This window comes from Kogia breviceps, chromosome 18 (assembly GCF_026419965.1).
Source record: "Kogia breviceps isolate mKogBre1 chromosome 18, mKogBre1 haplotype 1, whole genome shotgun sequence".
Lineage (NCBI taxonomy): Eukaryota > Metazoa > Chordata > Mammalia > Artiodactyla > Physeteridae > Kogia > Kogia breviceps.
The window spans coordinates 45,844,031-45,861,371 of NC_081327.1; the positions used below are offsets into that span (position 1 = coordinate 45,844,031).

At 39.0% G+C, this 17,341-nt stretch overlaps 1 protein-coding gene across 2 annotated transcripts in view; it reads right to left on the minus strand.

The window, feature by feature from the left end:
• GLG1 (golgi glycoprotein 1) overlaps nucleotides 1-17,341 on the minus strand; it is a 146,774-nt gene that overhangs the window by 93,267 nt on the left and 36,166 nt on the right. The gene's annotated exons all lie outside the window — the stretch shown is intronic.

Sequence of the window (17,341 nt, forward strand, 5' to 3'; positions counted from 1 at the left end):
TATATTTAATAAAAGCGGCCTCAATGTTATTGGGTCAAATAGTTTTAAGAAGGCATTCAACTTTTTATATGAATATAAAAAATATAAAAAGAGGCTGAGTATACTAAATGTCCTTCAATGTATAGAACAGTACTACACAAGGAGAAATGATTCCTCCAAAATGCCAGAAGTATTCCTGCTGAAAAACACTGATTGAAACCACGTTCCTATTTAGTAACACCTCAAAATGTAAAATACCTGTAGATTCTTATTCTAGAAATTTAAATATAAGGCATATGCATTACTAACAAAACACTTCACCATATTCAAATTAAAAATATAATTTCCCAAAATTTTAACTTTGAAAAATCACACATGACTATTAGATGTTCAAATTTTAGAAATATTGTAACATAAAATATTTAAAGATATTTAAGTTTTCAGTTATTTGTCACTTAGCTTGAACCAGCCTTATAAATTTCTCTGAGCTTTAAGCACTTTTTTGACAGACCAGGCAATAACATTTATAAGCACTTCACTTAATACCAAAGTTTTATATTTTCCTTTGAGTCTTTAGAAATTTTAATTTCAGGAGCTGTCTCAAGATACAACATAGTATACTGTATATCTTTTCAGTAAAGCATTATACTGTATTATAACCTGCTTATATGTTTCTGGAGGGTGGAATTTTGTCTATTCCATATACACATTGCCCAATACAATTAACACAGTAAATGATCAATAATATATGTTTCAAGAATAACTAAGTAAAGTTATTGAAAACTACAGACATAATCTATATGATGAACAAAACTTAGCTGTGTGCCTTTATTTTCAGAAGAATTAGGTAATTTTATACTGGAAAGCCTTAACAGTAATTTTATAAGGTAGAGAAATGTTTGAATGAAGGTTACAATGAACTAAATGGCTGCTCCAGCATAAAAGAGACAAAGAACAGGCAGCAGAGGGTGGTTATTTGGAAAACACTGTACACCTATTCAACAAAGGACAAAATACACAGAAGTGAGTAGAACAGCAATTATTCCCTCTTTCTGTCACATTCTAAACTCTTTCCATCACAGAGAACTACAACTTTCAGCCCATCTTCCTACACTTAGACCAACACCTAAGATTATTATTTGCAAACCCTTTTCCTTCTGGGTGTTTGGTCGGGGGAGGGGGGTAAGCGAGAGAGGAGATAGCTGCGGTGGGGTACTAGCAGTTAAGGAGCACTGAAACACTGACTGTATTCTAAAAGGTACATATTTTCGTTTCTTGCGGTAGTCACTCAAAAGCTTCTTTCTGAGGCTGGCTAAGAGCTTCCATAAAGTTTTGATTATGTATTTTCATAATGTGGTCAAATGTTAAAGCTGGTAGGAAAGAGGGCTACAAGACTCAACTGATAGGATGTCCTGGAATCTTAATATATCTTGGTCAATATGTTGGCTTAAAAAGCTAAGCATATGGGGAGCAGTGGCTCTGCTTCATGGCAGGCAACGGCTCCACAGGGTGTGGGTTTCCTAGTGGGACAGCAGTCACACCATATGGTGCTGCTTTTATTGGCATGGGCAGGACAGAAGCTGCCAAAAACTGAATGTGCTATTTTGATCCGTAAGACGTGATAAGTCCAAAATTTAAAACATAAGAATCTTTTAATTTAAAAAGATTTTTTAATTTTACGATTTCAAAAATATTGGACTTTTATAATTCAAGGCTCAATTGGGTAACAGCTCTCAGCCTTTGAAATAAGACAAAGATTCAAACAAAAGTCAAAAGATGGGGAATAAGCTTGGCAACAATTCTTTGAAAAAAATTTTTTTAAAGATTTAAACAAAACTTCTCCATAGTTATACTATAAACATAAAGATGCTATGTATAGAAACAGCTTTTGGAATACTATGCTGTGATAACATCAAACAAGGGCAGTAGATGTGAGAAGCTGAAAGACGGTTCCCCAATGGGATGGATTCTGTATTTCTCTCTAACTACTTCTCCAAGTTTCTGCATAGTAACACACCTCCAGCTTCTCAAATAAGCTGATCTAACGTTTGAAGTTAGGACAACCTTGGAAATATTCATGTTGAATCCACAAACTATTTAACCCTTACAAACTCAGCCCTAGATTTGAGTAACTAGGTCCAAGATTCTAAAAACAACAACTTCAAATGCTATATTGAGGCTGGTAACATTAATTTCAGAAAAGCAATTTTTGAGAGCTTCCACACTTGTTTCAACGTTGGCCATTCCCCCACGCCTGCTCCTTTTCTGAGAATTAGGTTAATTATACGTACTAAAAATAGCTTTTAGTTTGGCCTGAGATGACAAGATAGGTTTTATGAACTGCTTTATATAAGGCAAGAAAAATTTTAAGATAAGGACTAGGTTAAATCTAAAATTATGAGAACTCCATTTTCCTGACCATTCAATTCCTTGAACAACAATAAACACAAATTATCTAGATTAAGGTGAATCGTAAACTCAAATAACATTCACCTAAAGAGGGCTTTTGTCTGGGCAACCCAAATATGTAGGAAACTTCATATAAGCTACCGTGATTCTCAAAGCGCATCAATATCAGCATCTGCAAATTCTTGGACCTACTGAATCTATGTTGTAACCAGGCTTCAAAGTGATTTGATGCATGCTCGAGTTTAAGAACCACTGAAGTATCAGTACTTGGACTTTCGATATGAGAAAGACAAAAGTATGCCAAATACAGATCACACTGCTGAAAAGCAATTTAGCAACTTTGGTTTATTCTACCATACTGGCTGTTGTAACTTCTTGAGAATATTAATGCCTAGAAGTTATAAATTAATCAGAGGACTATGACAGGATTATCTGAGAAATGCTTTTAGGGTTTTACAGAATTGTATCTTCTCATCCTTTCAAATGCTATACCTTTTTTTTTTTTTAATAAAAGAAAATACAACTTTAAAGTGTCGGTTGATTTGTGTGCACGTGTGTGTGTGTTCAGGGGCACAGGGGCTCACCTTTAGGTGTCATGGCAAAGGCTATAATGATGTTAAATACCTAATTTCAAATGAATGAGGTAAATCATGTACCAGGAGAATTACTGGGGAGAGAAAGGAGGAGGAAGAAGGGGAAGGCATCTTTTTTTTTTTTTTTTTGTGGTATGCGGGCCTCTCACTGCTGTGGCCTCTCCCGTTGCGGAGCACAGGCTCCGGACTCGCAGGCCTAGCGGCCATGGCTCACGGGCTTAGCTGCTCCGCAGCATGTGGGATCTTCCCGGACCAGGGCACGAACCCGTGACCCCTGCATCGGCAGGCGGATTCTCAACCACTGCGCCACCAGGGAAGCCCAGGAAGGCATCTTTTTAAAACTACTTTTTTTCACCTGCAGGCTCTTAAAAATTTTACCCATTCCTCCCAAGTAGGCACAACAGAAGCTAGCCTAGAACAGGAAGTTAATTACAACTAAAAGAAAATGGCTGGCTTCCCTGGTGGCACAGTGGTTGAGAGTCCGCCTGCCGATGCAGGGGACACAGGTTCGTGCCCCGGTGCAGGAAGATCCCACATGCCGCGGAGCGGCTGGGCCCGTGACCCATAGCCGCTGGGCCTGCGCATCCGGAGCCTGTGCTCCACAACGGGAGAGGCCACAACAGTGAGAGGCCCGCGTACCGCAAAAAAAAAAGGAAAATGGCAAACACCTTTCCAGTTTTTCTTTTCTTACCAGCCCTATACCTATCCTCCTGAGGAGTTAAGTTTTAACCAAAGAAATTTGAAGTGTGTATAGTTTAAGACACTGCTATGACCTAGTTTGCAGGAGTGGAAAATAGACTATATTTTCCACCAAAGATCACCGTCTTTTCTTTCAAATGTCTTGACTTGGAAGATATGAACTCCGTTAAGTTATAGGTCCTTTTGCTTAAGCCAGTGTTCAACCTCTGCTTTGGTTCTAAGTTCCTTTACCAGTATTTTTTTAAAAATATTTATTTATTTATTCATTCATTCATTTGGTCGTGCCAGGTCTTAACTGTGGCAGGCAGGCTCCTTAATTGTGGCTCGCCAGCTCCTTAGTTGCAACAGGTGGGCTCCTTAGTTGTGGCATGAGAACTCTTAGTTGTGGCATGCATGTGGGATCTACTTTCCTAACCAGGGATGGAACCCAGGACCCTGACACTGGGAGCACTGAGTCTTAACCACTGCACCACCAGGGAAGTCCCCCTTCACCAGTTTTGAAAACATTCTAGTGTAGTACAAACACTAACTTGTACACTAAGGAATTAAACAAGGAGTGGAAGAAGACTCTGAAGAATAGTTGTCATTTGAGCTGGGCCTTGAAAGATGAGGGGGGAATTACAATAGATGAGAAGAGAGATTTCAGGCTTAGGGAACAATGTTTACTCCTTCACAAAGCCCAGGTGACTCTGAGGTAGGTGATGGAGACACAGTGCTGTACAAGACAGACAAGGGCACTCCCTTGTGGAGCTTTCATGTGAGAGGATGAGATAAACAATGAAAAAATAGGCAGACAACTTAAATAATGGCAAATTTTGTCGTGAAAGAAACTGGGGAATAAAGAATAACAGTGGAAATTTTTACTTTAGGTAAGGAGGGCAGGAAAAACTTCTCTGTGGAGATGTCATTTAAGCCTAGATCTAAACAGAGAGGATGTAGATATGAACAAGTGGGTGGGGAAGGTGGGGGTGGATGTAGAGTATTCTAGGCAGAAGGAACATCACATTGGAAAGAGTCTGGCATGTTTTAGCAACTAAGGAGTGCAGGTATGGACAAAGCCCAGTGAAAAGTAAAGTGGCAGAAAATACATTTTAAAAGAAGTCAGGAAAGAATTTGGATTTTACTTGAAATGCAAAGAGAAAGTGTTATAAGAGTTTAATCAGGGGATAGACGTGATCAAATTACTTTTGCAAAAGAGATGCTGTTTATTTATTATTTTTCTTTTTCTTTATTTTTTATTTTTTTTGGCTGTGCCATGTGGCTTGCAAGATCTTAGTTCCCCGACCTGAGATTGAACCCAGGCTGAAGGCAGTGAAAGTGCAGAGTCCTAACTACTGGACTGCCAGGGAATTCCCTATTTATTATTTTTCAATAAAATTCTTTTTAAAAGTAAACTTTGAAGTATACTTTGGGTAAATATCTAAGGCTGGAATTTCTGGATCATATGTTAAGTGTATGTTGAAATATAAGAAAATTCGCTACTATGTATAAAATAAATAAGCTACAAGGATATATTGTACAGCTCAGGAGATACAGCCAATATTTTATAATAATTTTAAATGGAATATAATCTATATAAATTGTGATTCACTATGTTGTACACCTGAAACTAATATTGAAAATCAACTGTACCTCAATAAAAAATTTTTTTAATTCAAACAGTTTTCCAAAGTGGTTACACCAATTTAGAACCCACCCCACTAGCAATGCATGAGAGTTCTAGTTGCTCCACCTCTTTGCCAACAATTGCTCATGTTTTTTTTAATTTTAGCCATTCTAGTGGATAGTAAGTGGTATCTCATGGTTTTAATTTGCATTTCCTTGATGACTAATGATATACAGAGTTTTTCCAAGTGATAAATGGCCACTAATATCATTTTTTTGTAAATCATTGTTTAAATCTTTTCATTTTTAGAAATTGAGTTTACTGTTATTGAATTTTAAGACTTCTTGATTTATTCTAGACACATCAAATGATGGATATATGTTTTACAAATATTTTCTCCTAGTCTGTGGTTGCCATTTCATTTTCTGATAGTGCTTTTTATTTATTTTATTTTATTTTGTTCAATTTTATTTATTTTTGGCTGTGTTGGGTCTTTGTTGCTGCACGCAGGCTTTCTCTAGTTGCGGCGAGCAGGGGCTACTCTTCATCACGATGCGTGGGCTTCTCATTGCAGTGGCTTCTCTTGTTGCAGGGTACAGGCTCTAGGCACGTGGGCTTCAGTAGTTGCAGCACACAGGCTCAGCAGCTGTGTCTCGCAGGCTCTAGAGCACAGGCTCAGTTAATGTGGCGCACAGGCTTAGCTGCTCCGCAGCATGTGGGATCTTCCCGGACCAAGGCTCAAATCCGTGTCCCCTTCACTGGCAGGTGGATTCCTAACCACTGCACCACCAGGGAAGTCCCGATAGTGCTTTTTCAAGAGCAGAAATTTTAATTTTTATGTAATCAAATTTATCCATTTTTTCTTTTTATAGTTAGTGCTTTTATGTCTTAAGAAATCTTTGCCTACTCCGAGTTGATGAATATTCTGTATCTTCTTCTAGAATTTTTATTTTTAGCTTGTAAAAAAAAAAAAGAGAGAGCAGGCCCAAAATGGCCCCACATCAGCAAATCAAGACAATACCTAACCTAACTGCAGTTTCAGTCTTTACCAGGAATGTAACCTTTAACCAGTCAATCTGGTTAATTACTGGTCAGCACTAGTGAGATAATCTTCCCGAGACCCCTCTGTCCCCCAAAGGAAGGTGACCTTGCCTGAAACAACACACTCTTTGCTAGAAATTTCCTTTTTCTGTCCCCTTTCACCTATAAAAGCCACTCATTTTGTATAGCTCTTCAGAGCTCCTTTCTATTTGCTCGATGGGATGCTGTCCTAATCATGAATCACTGAATAAGGCCAGTAAGATCTTTACATTTTTTCTCAGTCAAATTTTGTTTAACAAACTTTTAAATTTATATCTATGATCCATTTCAAGTTATTTTTTGTGAAGGTGTGATGTAAGGCTGAAGCTAATTTTCTTCCCATATAAACATGACAGATTCCTCAACAAATTGTGTTTCAACAACTATCCTTTCCTTTTTGATTGGCATCTTTGTTGAAAATCATTTGATCATGTAGGCAGATAGGGTATAGGATCCCCGGAGGAAAGGAACCAGATACAGCCTTTTTTGACATAAAAGAAGCCATTTTAGGCCTAAGCCATTTCGTAATCTAAGCCAGGCCACAATGCTTGCCCTTAACAGGTCTCAGCAATGAATGATCCTAAGTGAACAAAGGAACAGAGGAAAAGCAGTCAAGAAACAATAGTTCAGGGACTTCCTTGGTAGCGTAGTGGTTAAGACTGCGCACTCCCAATGCAGGGGGCCTGGGTTCCATCCCTCGACAGGGAACTAGATCCCACATGCATCCCGAAACTAAGAGTTTGCATGCCACAACTAAGGAGCCCGCGTGCGGCAACTAAGGAGCCCATGAGCCGCAACTAGGGAGCCTACCTGCCACAACTAAGATCCGGCACAACCAAATAAATAAATATTAAATAGAAAAAGAAAGAAACAATAGTTCAGCAATAAAACAGAGTCCTAGTTCCTTCTCAAGGGATATAAATGACAATCTGATACATATCTTTGAGCTGTTCAACAGGAACTAAGGCCCCATCCAGGTGGAGAATGGCAACTACATGCTAAGAACCCCAGACTGGCCAGAATCTAAGGAATTACAACGTTGACCTTTTCTGACCCTCATGACTTTAATCAGCTAAAGTTTGGACTCAACCTCTGCCTCAGTTCTATGCTGAATTCTCCTCTGTTCAAGCCCCTGACTGAATATGCACGTACCCTTAGCTTAAAACTTCCCCAGTTTTGCTGTTCAGGGAGACACTGCTTTGGGAAAGATCTCCCGTGTTCTCCTCCTTACTTGCTGCAAGTAACAAATCCTTCATTCTCCCGGTCTTTGGCTTGGTTGTATCTTTTGGCTCAACACCCACCAAGAGGTGAAATTAGCTTTCAGGTAACAATCAGGCATATGTGGACCTATTTATCAACTTTCTATTCTTTTTTTTCTTTTTTTTTTTAAATACAGGGTTGCTCTGGGAGAGTGTTTTTTTTTTTTTTTTTAATAAATTTTATTTATTTATGGCTGCGTTGGGTCTTCATTTCTGTGCGAGGGCTTTCTCTAGTTGTGGCAAGCGGGGGCTGCTCTTCATCGCTGTGCGCGGGCCTCTCACTATTGCGGCCTCTCTTGTTGCAGAGCACAGGCTCCAGACGCGCAGGCTCAGTAATTGTGGCTCACGGGCCTAGTTGCTCCGTGGCATGTGGGATCTTCCCAGACCAGGGCTCGAACCCATGTCCCCTGCATTGGCAGGTGGATTCTCAACCACTGTGCCACCAGGGAAGCCCCAACTTTCTATTCTGAACCACTGAATACACAGTATTTTAGGCTTGGGGGCCATTTATAGTCTCTGTTATACTCAATTTGATAACTGTAGATCAAAAGTAGCCCTAGGGAATATGTAAACAAATAGGTTTAGCCTTGTTTCACTAAAACTTTACTTACAAAACACACAGCCATTTTGTGAATCCCAGGTTTATAAGTTTATCTTTCTGACAATACCATACTGTCTTTTTAAAAAAAAATTTTTTATTTTATTATTTTTTTTGGCTGCTTTTGGGTCTTTGTTGCTGTGCATGGTCTTTCTCTAGTTGCAGTGAGCGGGGGCTGCTCTTCATTGCAGTGCACGGGCTTCTCTTGTTGCAGAGAATGGGCTCTAGGTGCGCGGGCTCAGTAGTTGTGGCACACGGGTTTAGTTGCTCCGTGGCCTTTGGGATCTTCCTGGACCAGGGCTCGAACCCATGTCCCCTGCACTGGCAGGCGGATTCTTAACCACTGCACCACAAGGGAGGCCCTACCATACTGTCTCGATTACTTTATAGTAAATCTTTATAAGTGCTGAAATACAAGTAATGCAAGTCATCCAATTTTATTTTTTCAGCTGTTTTAGCTATTCTAGCTCACTTACATATCTATATAAATGCAAAACTCAGCTTGTCAGTTTCTATTCCCTAGCCCCCCAAAAAAGCCTGCTGGGATTTTGACTGCAATTGCACTGAACTGATCTGCAGGCCTTCCAAATCTAGGAAGAATATTATCTCTTCCTGTTAAGTTGGATCTTTACTTTTGTGGACAAAGGATGTAGCCTGTCATTCCAGTAAACAGCAAATGTGGCCACCACCAAACCAGCAGCTAGTGCAGCCCCCGCCCTGCCACAGTGCCACAGTGTGCTATAAGGCGACTTCAGGATGGAGAAAAAACAGGATACTGGCTCTAAATAGTTAAGATGCGTATCAATAAAACCATTAACTTGAAATGTCTGGTGTTTTTTGTGATTAGCAGTAATCTTTTGATGTTCAACTACATGATTCTTTTTCAGCAAAAATTCCTATATATCCTAGCTCCTCCCTTACCTCTTTGGAACAGTTCCTCAGAGCTATCTGAGAGGCTGTCTCCTGGGCTATAGTCCTCAGCAAGGTCCCAAAATAAAACATAACTTGCAAATTTTAGGTTGTGCATTTTTCTTCAGTTGACACTTTCTTTGAGCAAATTTATTCTTATGTATTTTTTTAATGCAAATGTTAATATCTACTAAACACATAACAAAGCAGAGAGCTTCCCTGGTGGCACAGTGGTTGAGAATCTGCCTGCCAATGCAGGGGACATGGGTTTGAGCCCTGGTCTGGGAAGATCCCACATGCCGTGGAGCAATTAGGCCCGTGAGCCACAATTACTGAGCCTGCACATCTGGAGCCTGTGCTCCACAACAAGAGAGGCCCACGCACCGCGATGAAGAGTACTAAAGAAAGCCCTCGCACAGAAACGAAGACCCAACACAGCCAAAAAAATTAATTAATTAAAAAAAAAAAAAAAAAAGCAGAACTTATGATTTTTTTTTGGCTACGCTGAGTCTTCGTTGCAGCACACGGACTTAGTTTCCCCGCAGCATGTGGGATCTTAGTTCCCCGACCAGGGATCGAACCTGCGTCCCCTGCATTGGAAGGTGGACCACCAGGGAAGTCCCAAGCAGAGCTTACTCTTTGTGATACCAGCTCTCAGATTCTCCTATGTTAACTGTGTGTCAATTTAGTTCTGACACTGTGAAATAAAATTCATATTCTATGGCAAGACAAGAAAAATTTAAACATAAAAAATTTTTGCTGTCCTCTGGCCTCCTCTCTCCCTGCCTACTGTGTATCTGCTTTATGCATCAATCAAACCTCCCCCATCAGAAGAAATACCTGCTCAAGCGAAGCAAAGAGCAACATTCTCCTAAAATCAACAAGACAACTCCTTAAAAGATAACATTCCTTCTTGATCACAATTGTAAGGGCCATGCTTAGATCTGGATTGTGTAAACTGTCGATAATACCGTCATTTAATGTACAGCCTTCTGTCTAAAAAAACTTACGTAACTGTGTTTTGACTTCCAATGGGAGGAACAGTTCTGGGAGCTTTCTGAGATGCTCTTCCCAAGTTACATCCTCAAATTTGGCTCAAATAAAAATTTCCACTAATTTCATATACTGACTACTGATTAATTTTCATCGTCACACTAACTACCCAGAGTTAGGTCGGACCCCACAAGTTGAGGGCTCGGTTTCACAAGACTGCCCTGACTTCAGATGCCCGTCGTGAATCTAAGGCCCCAAGGACACTTGTAATTCTTCTGACCTGGCTACAAATTTGAGGGTCCCCACGACCCCCTCCTCAAGTTTAATAACTCTCTAGACCAAATCACAGAACTTAGGAAAACATTTTACTTACATTTACCAGTTTATTATAAAAGGAACAGTCAAATGGAAGAGATGCATAGGGCAAAGTCAGGGAAGGCGCCACAGAGCTTCAGGTCCACACAAGGCATGTCACCTCCTGGCACCTTGATCTGTTCACCAACACAGAAGCTCCCCAGGTCTTCTAGTTTGAGTTTTTATAACGCTCAGTCTCCAGAGAGCCATTGCACCCCATCCTTGGAGGCTGGTGGGTGGGACTGAACGTTCCAACCTTCAAATCACTCCTGATGACCGGCCCATTCTCAGGCTACCCAGGGGCCCGTCTTAAATGACTTCATTAGCATAAACTCAAGTGTAATGAAAGGGGCGTGTTATGAAGTAACGAATTGTATTAATCAGGAAATTCCAAGGGTTTTCGGAGTTCTGTGCCAGGAACTGGAGACAAAGATCAAATATATATTTTATTATACCACTCTTTTAAAAAATGAGGAGGTGAAAAAAAAATTAATTACATGGGACTGAGTGAACTGATGAAGATGATTATAATTTTTGTGACTTTCTGTTTGAATAAAAAAAAAATCCCACAAGGACTCAAGAGGCAAAAAATATACAAATCAATTTTCACTGCAAAGTAAAGGAGCTGTTACAGTGGAGGATTACTGGACTGAAGGTCAATATTATGACATAGTATGAGTGTGTTTCGTGTTTGGTAATTGCAATCATTGTGGCTTTTGTTGTGGTCATCCAGTTACAATGCCTGGTGTCAGTTTATTTACCTCTTGTAAAAATAAAATACAGTGTGTGTATGGAAAAAAACGAGAAGGGAAACCTGGTTTCTTGTAAATACGCAGCTAATTCACCAGTGTGGAAGTGCAGCAGTGGTGTGTATGAGGTGGACCGCTGAGGCTCCTCTACAACTGCCTTTAAAAAAATATCAAAACTAGGCTGGGTCACTTCGAGCACAAGGGCCAGAAGAATGTGAGCAGTTTCCCACGGGGTTTGCCTTTACAGTGTCGTTGCAGCCACACCTCAGAAGAGTCTGGTGCGGGCAAAGATTCAGGGAGAGTTCTCCATTCTCCCTTTCTTAAGAGAAATCTTCCCTCTTAATTTGTACTTAAGTCCATGGTTGAGTCACAGGACCTTGTTTTATCTTTGCTCAAAATCTGTCTTGACAGATTCTAGCTTAACAGTGTTAGTTAGACAAACGGCAATTTTCTGGAACATTCTTTTTTTTTTTTTTAGCCCAGTGTAGAAGTGCGGAGTCCTAACCACTGGACCGCCAAAGAATCTCCTGGAACATTCTTTAAAATATGGACTCGATAGCAGTTTCCATTCTAGTTCTTATTACACTTTGCCATTATTCTGGTCTTCTTGTAGATGTCAAAAGCTGAGTTTTCACTGTATATCCAAATTCCATAATTTGGTATAATAAACAGTTCTTTTATAGAAGTAGCCATCTGATAATAGCAGGACTCACATATACAAAGATACAAATTATCCATCTAGATTTATCATGGGGTTATTAAAAATCCTCAACCACGGGAATTCCCTGGTGGTTAGAACTCTGCACTTTCACAGCTGTGGGTCCAGGTTCAATCCCTGGTAGGGGAACAAAGATCCTGTAAGCTGCGTGGCACAGCAAAAACAAAAAACAAACCAAAAAAACCCTTCAACCCAAAGCATATGCATCCAACATTCTTAACCATGGTAACATAGTTTACAACCATGCTAAACCTCAGTAACATAAGTCTTTAAGAACCAGGTACAACACAAAATGATCTTTAAAGAGATACTTGGGAATTACTATACTCACAAAAACAGTCTTGGGGAATAAAAACCAATTTGTACAATTCCTCGGTACTACTTATTTAATAAACCCTGCTTTGTTTGAAAATATTTAAGACAGAATTTTTTCAATAAATCAGTTGAGATTCCTACACTCTTCTGAATATATTACTGCTAAATATCAGTTGGTCACTGAAAGTCAGATGGGACATCATTAAATCAGGATGAAAATGACTAGCCAGGGAAAGAACTATGTTATACCCAAGAACTTTGGCAAAGTGCATGAATAAAATTATTTTCTAATGGGATGGATCTTATTAATATTCATTTCCTCAACCTGCAAATTCAACAACATCATTGCTTTGTCACTTTAATTAGCTCTCTGCTCAACAGTGGACCTACTGATAGATACCCCAATAAAGATGAGATGCTAATATAAAAAGATGTAATTTCCTTCAGTTTATTTTATAGGATTTTGTGGTAAAATGAAAAAAAATAATTTAAAAAACAGTTATAGCTGTGCTTGGAGATATTAACTAAATGGACTATTCTCACATACTGATCAAAGGATCACTGTGGTAGTTTAAAAGTTCACAAATTACAATTTTTCCTTCTTTGAAAACTGAATCAGGTCACCAAATTCCCCAAATCAAAATCTTGTCTTGTTTAGTGGCTTTGTTTCAGACAAACAAAATAAGATAGGTCAGTTATTGATGTTGTGAAGGGACTTGCCATACAGAACAAAAACAAAAAACTTAAAACTTAGCACAAATTTCCTTTAAATCACTAACTCCATCAATACATTTTAAATGTGATTCTATTCTTCAAAGAATGATTTGCCACTATTTTTACATTTCTGTATAAAATAACCAAGCATAACATCAAGATAACTGTTATGTGTGTTAACCGGATACTTAATATTCTTAATTCATATACTGCAGAAGATGGCAAAGAAGAAAGTCTCCTGCTAGCTCCTTTTTGTACAGCAAGAACTAGGATCAAGCCTGGGCTTTCTATCACTTCCTTATGCTAAGGAACTCGCTTTGGAACACATGAACTCATATTTGCATTCTGCTTTGGAATTTCATATGGTTTTACTTAGCAACAGAGTAACTTTATTAATTATGTTTTTCTTGAGCTAATAAAATGTGCTCCCATTCTGAAAACAGGTTGAACAATGGCTCAAAAACAATTAGCCTAGGATAGAAACAATTTCTGTGGAAAAAACAGTCACTAATTCATACAGGGACAATTATAAGCTGGTGAGTTAATTCTAAATTCCTAAATCACTCACACACACACACACACACACACACACACCCTTTTGCTTTTACTATAAGAAAGGGAAACAGTCCTATAGGAGAAAAGCAAGATGATGGAAACGGGCAACAATATTGAATATTTTTATCACATTATAAACCTTGGTTTTAAATACCAGAAGTTCTTTTACTAGAAAGTTTAAAGTTTTTTTTACTAGGAGAAATGGACTTCTCTCCACAAAACGTATGTTTTCGTTTGAGGCTAACTCAAGCACGTTTATTTAACCAATTTTTGTATGGACCGCCCTGTTGGGCAGGTTATATGGAAAATAACCTGAAGTCTGGAGCCAAGGTGTAAAAACAGAGCTAAAACTAACAGTCTAACTGTATGTAGGTTGTTTACATTATGTAGGCAGATAAGAACCCTAATAATGTGTCTTGAATTAACTTAATCGCATTCTCATAAAGAAAATGTATTCAGATTGTCACTGTTCAGAACAGCGAAGTACTTTATTTAGCAGGAGGGAGATTCACCCTCCACACTTGAATCAGTAGGGTGAGTCTATGCTTTTCCTACTGACCAATTTCTCCCTCAATCCCCCATAAAATTGGCATAGTTAGCAAAACTAGAGGGAACCCAGGGGCTCTGATTTAATAGCTTTGTAAATCTTTATCTCAAACATCACAAACTTTTCTGTAACTACATAATATTTGAGTTGTGAGTTTCATTTTATTTTTAGGGATCTTTATTCACTGGATAGTTACCCATTTCATTTTATAGTAAGTTAGATGAAGTAAAGCAGTAAGAATCTCAATTCAGAGAAATTTTAATCATAGAGAGTTTTAGATACTAAAATAGGCAGGAAGCTCTATCAGGGGCTAAGAAGCAACGGAGTACAGGCTACTCCAAGAGCATGTGACTGGGTGACGGTGAACACAATTTGCGGACACTGCTAGATCAAAGCCCAGGAGAACATTTAAAAATGTGAGAGACACACTAAAGAAAGTAGTAAAACAATGAAACTCTGGGTAATTAAGAATTCAAAATATTTGCATTTTTATTTACAGATGGTCCTCAACTTTCATAATCTGATTTTCATACATTATATACTTACATACCGAGGAGGATTTTAACTGTTGATTTTAAATACTGTGTTTACCAGCTGGCAAATTTTTAAGCTACTGAGTGGAGGTACTACTTGCCCAGCAATATTTCACCTTTGGCAGTATAACCTCTTAAGGCATATCATTGTGAAATTATTAGAATATTTTATTGGGCTTAGAGGGAAAAAATGGGAAGAAAAATGCAAGTGCTAATAAATACTAGCAGAAAGAAGCATTTCAAATTCAATTTACTGCTTTCTGGCCTAAAGCCAATCTTCCATGAATTTAATTATAAAGGATGAATAATAAAATGGAAGAGTGTGCATAAATGTTTGAACTATATTATTGAAGACTGTACCTAGAAGGTTAAGAGTAAGTTAGGATTTTATAATATTTGTTAACTCACCAAGCACCTGCTTTATAACATGTACGTTTAACTTTAACCTATATGACTTTTACCCTTGTATCCATGGATACACATTCATAAATTTGAGTACTTGAGAACCTCAAGACATTTTTAGTGGATGTGAAGAATCTGCTTTCTTTCTTGGGCCAGGGGGGTGGGGGTGGGGGGAACACTTGATTTTCCCCTCAAAGTTAGTTACTTTGGCCCTAACTTTGGGACTGGAGTAGTTAGAAGAAAAGGGATATCCCAAGAGAGGGGCAGATAAAATACAGGTGACTCTTGAACAACTAGGGGGAGTTAAGGGCGCAGACCCTCCTCACAGTCAGTAATCCGAGGATAAGTTTAGAGTTTGCCCTCTGTATCCGTGGTTCCACATCTGCGAATTCAACCAACCTCTGATCATGTAGTACTGTAGTATTTATTTACTGAAAAAAAATCTGCCTATGAGTGGACCTGTGTAGTTCAAATCCGTACGTTCAAAGGTCAACTGTAAAATGAAAATTTAACTTACTTCTATTATCCATTCTGTCACTGGCAGTGCATCTCCCTTTCACTTTTTAAATGAGGAGTCAGACCACACTTCCTGGTTTCCGGCTTTATGTGATTTTTATCATTAAGAGTCATCTTCTCTATCCCATTTGTTGGCTTTCTGCTGTTTTCGATGTTTAAAAAACAACTCTCTCCTCCTTAACCCTTTATCTTCTTTAACCCTCCATCCTCTCTTAGTTTCGGACAATGACACAAGATTATGTGTCAACTTCACTGGGCCAACAGGTGCCCAGATATTTGGTCAAACATTATTTCCATCCAGGATTTTAGTCTGATCTCCTTAGCTTCAGTGTTTCTAATGACCTGACAGTTTTTGTGGAAGCCTGGTCAGGTATTTTGTACAATGTCCTTCAACTTCAGTTGGTGTGATGTTTTTCTCATAGGATACAGGTTTTGGGGAAGAACTGCCATTCTCAACACATCATCTCAAGGGCATACATGCTGATGATGCCAACTTTGGTCTCCCGGCCAAGGAAGTATTTGCCAGGTTTCTCCACTGTAAAATGACTCCCTTCCACCTTTCCACATTCTACTCTTTGGAAGCAATTCACTGAGTTCAGCCCATACTCAAGAGGGGAATGGGGAGTTAAGCTCTACCTCTTGGAAGAGGAAGTATCTACACAAATTATTTTTAATTCTTTTTCTACCATGGCATCATCATTCCCCCTAGTAAGCAATGCCCACACACCCACTGGAACTTGGGGTTTACTTTTGATTCCTTTTTCTCCTGCAATTCCCCTATCTTAGTCCTTTATCAAGCTCTCCTTAGTCATCTTTTTTCAGTATTATATTTAGTCAATCTCCTTTCTTTCTGTCATTGCTTTAATCTAAATCCTCATTTTCTAGATGACAATCTCTGAGCAGGTCTCTTTGTGTGTGTGTGTGTGTGTGTGTGGCCTCCATGCCTTGTTCTGTTCCAATCTGCCTTTCATATATCATACCATACTGTATGAGACAGAAATTTCTGGAGAGACAGAAAGAGTATCCCTGATTTGTACCTAGAATGTAGAAAGTACATAATAAATAACTGTTGGAGAAGTAGAAGATACAACAAAATTTTTCTCTACCGTAGTTTAGTCTCCATGCTAGGAAAATAAAAACAGCCTGCAGAAAATTAAAGAAACAATAGAAATATTTAAATGTTAATTATTTTAAACAACACATATTGCTGAGGTGTGGATGAAAAGTATTTATAATACATGGAGAGTGTAAACGTCCATGTATTATAAGAGGAGAAAATGTTTAAGGTGCTGCAAAACTACAACTAACTGAGAATCTAAGAAAAGGAAAATGTCCTTGCCCAGGAAAATAATCTAAGGAAATCTTTCAGACTCCTCAATGGTCTCTTCAAATCTGGTGTTTTGAATTTTTTATAGGAGAAGGTCTTGACTAAAACGACATAGCCTAGCCTATTCCGCAGGGATCCAATCTTGTCTCTTGACGTATGAGCTGGAGGTAATGTGGTATAGCTTTTCCAACTATTTAACATATGAAATTAAAAATGGTAACAGTGACCAAAAAGTGTGGGGGGGATTACAAAGGAGACACATTTTTTATTTTTATTTTTAAATTTTTTTAAAATTTTATTCTTTTTTTTGTCGTGGCCTCTCCCGCTGCGGAGCACAGGCTCCGGACGCGCAGGCTCCGGACGCGCAGGCTCAGTGGCCGTGGCTCACGGGCCCAGCCGCTCCGCGGCATGTGGGATCTTCCCGGGCCGGGGCACGAACCCGTGTCCCCTGCATCGGCAGGCGGATTCTCAACCACTGCGCCACCA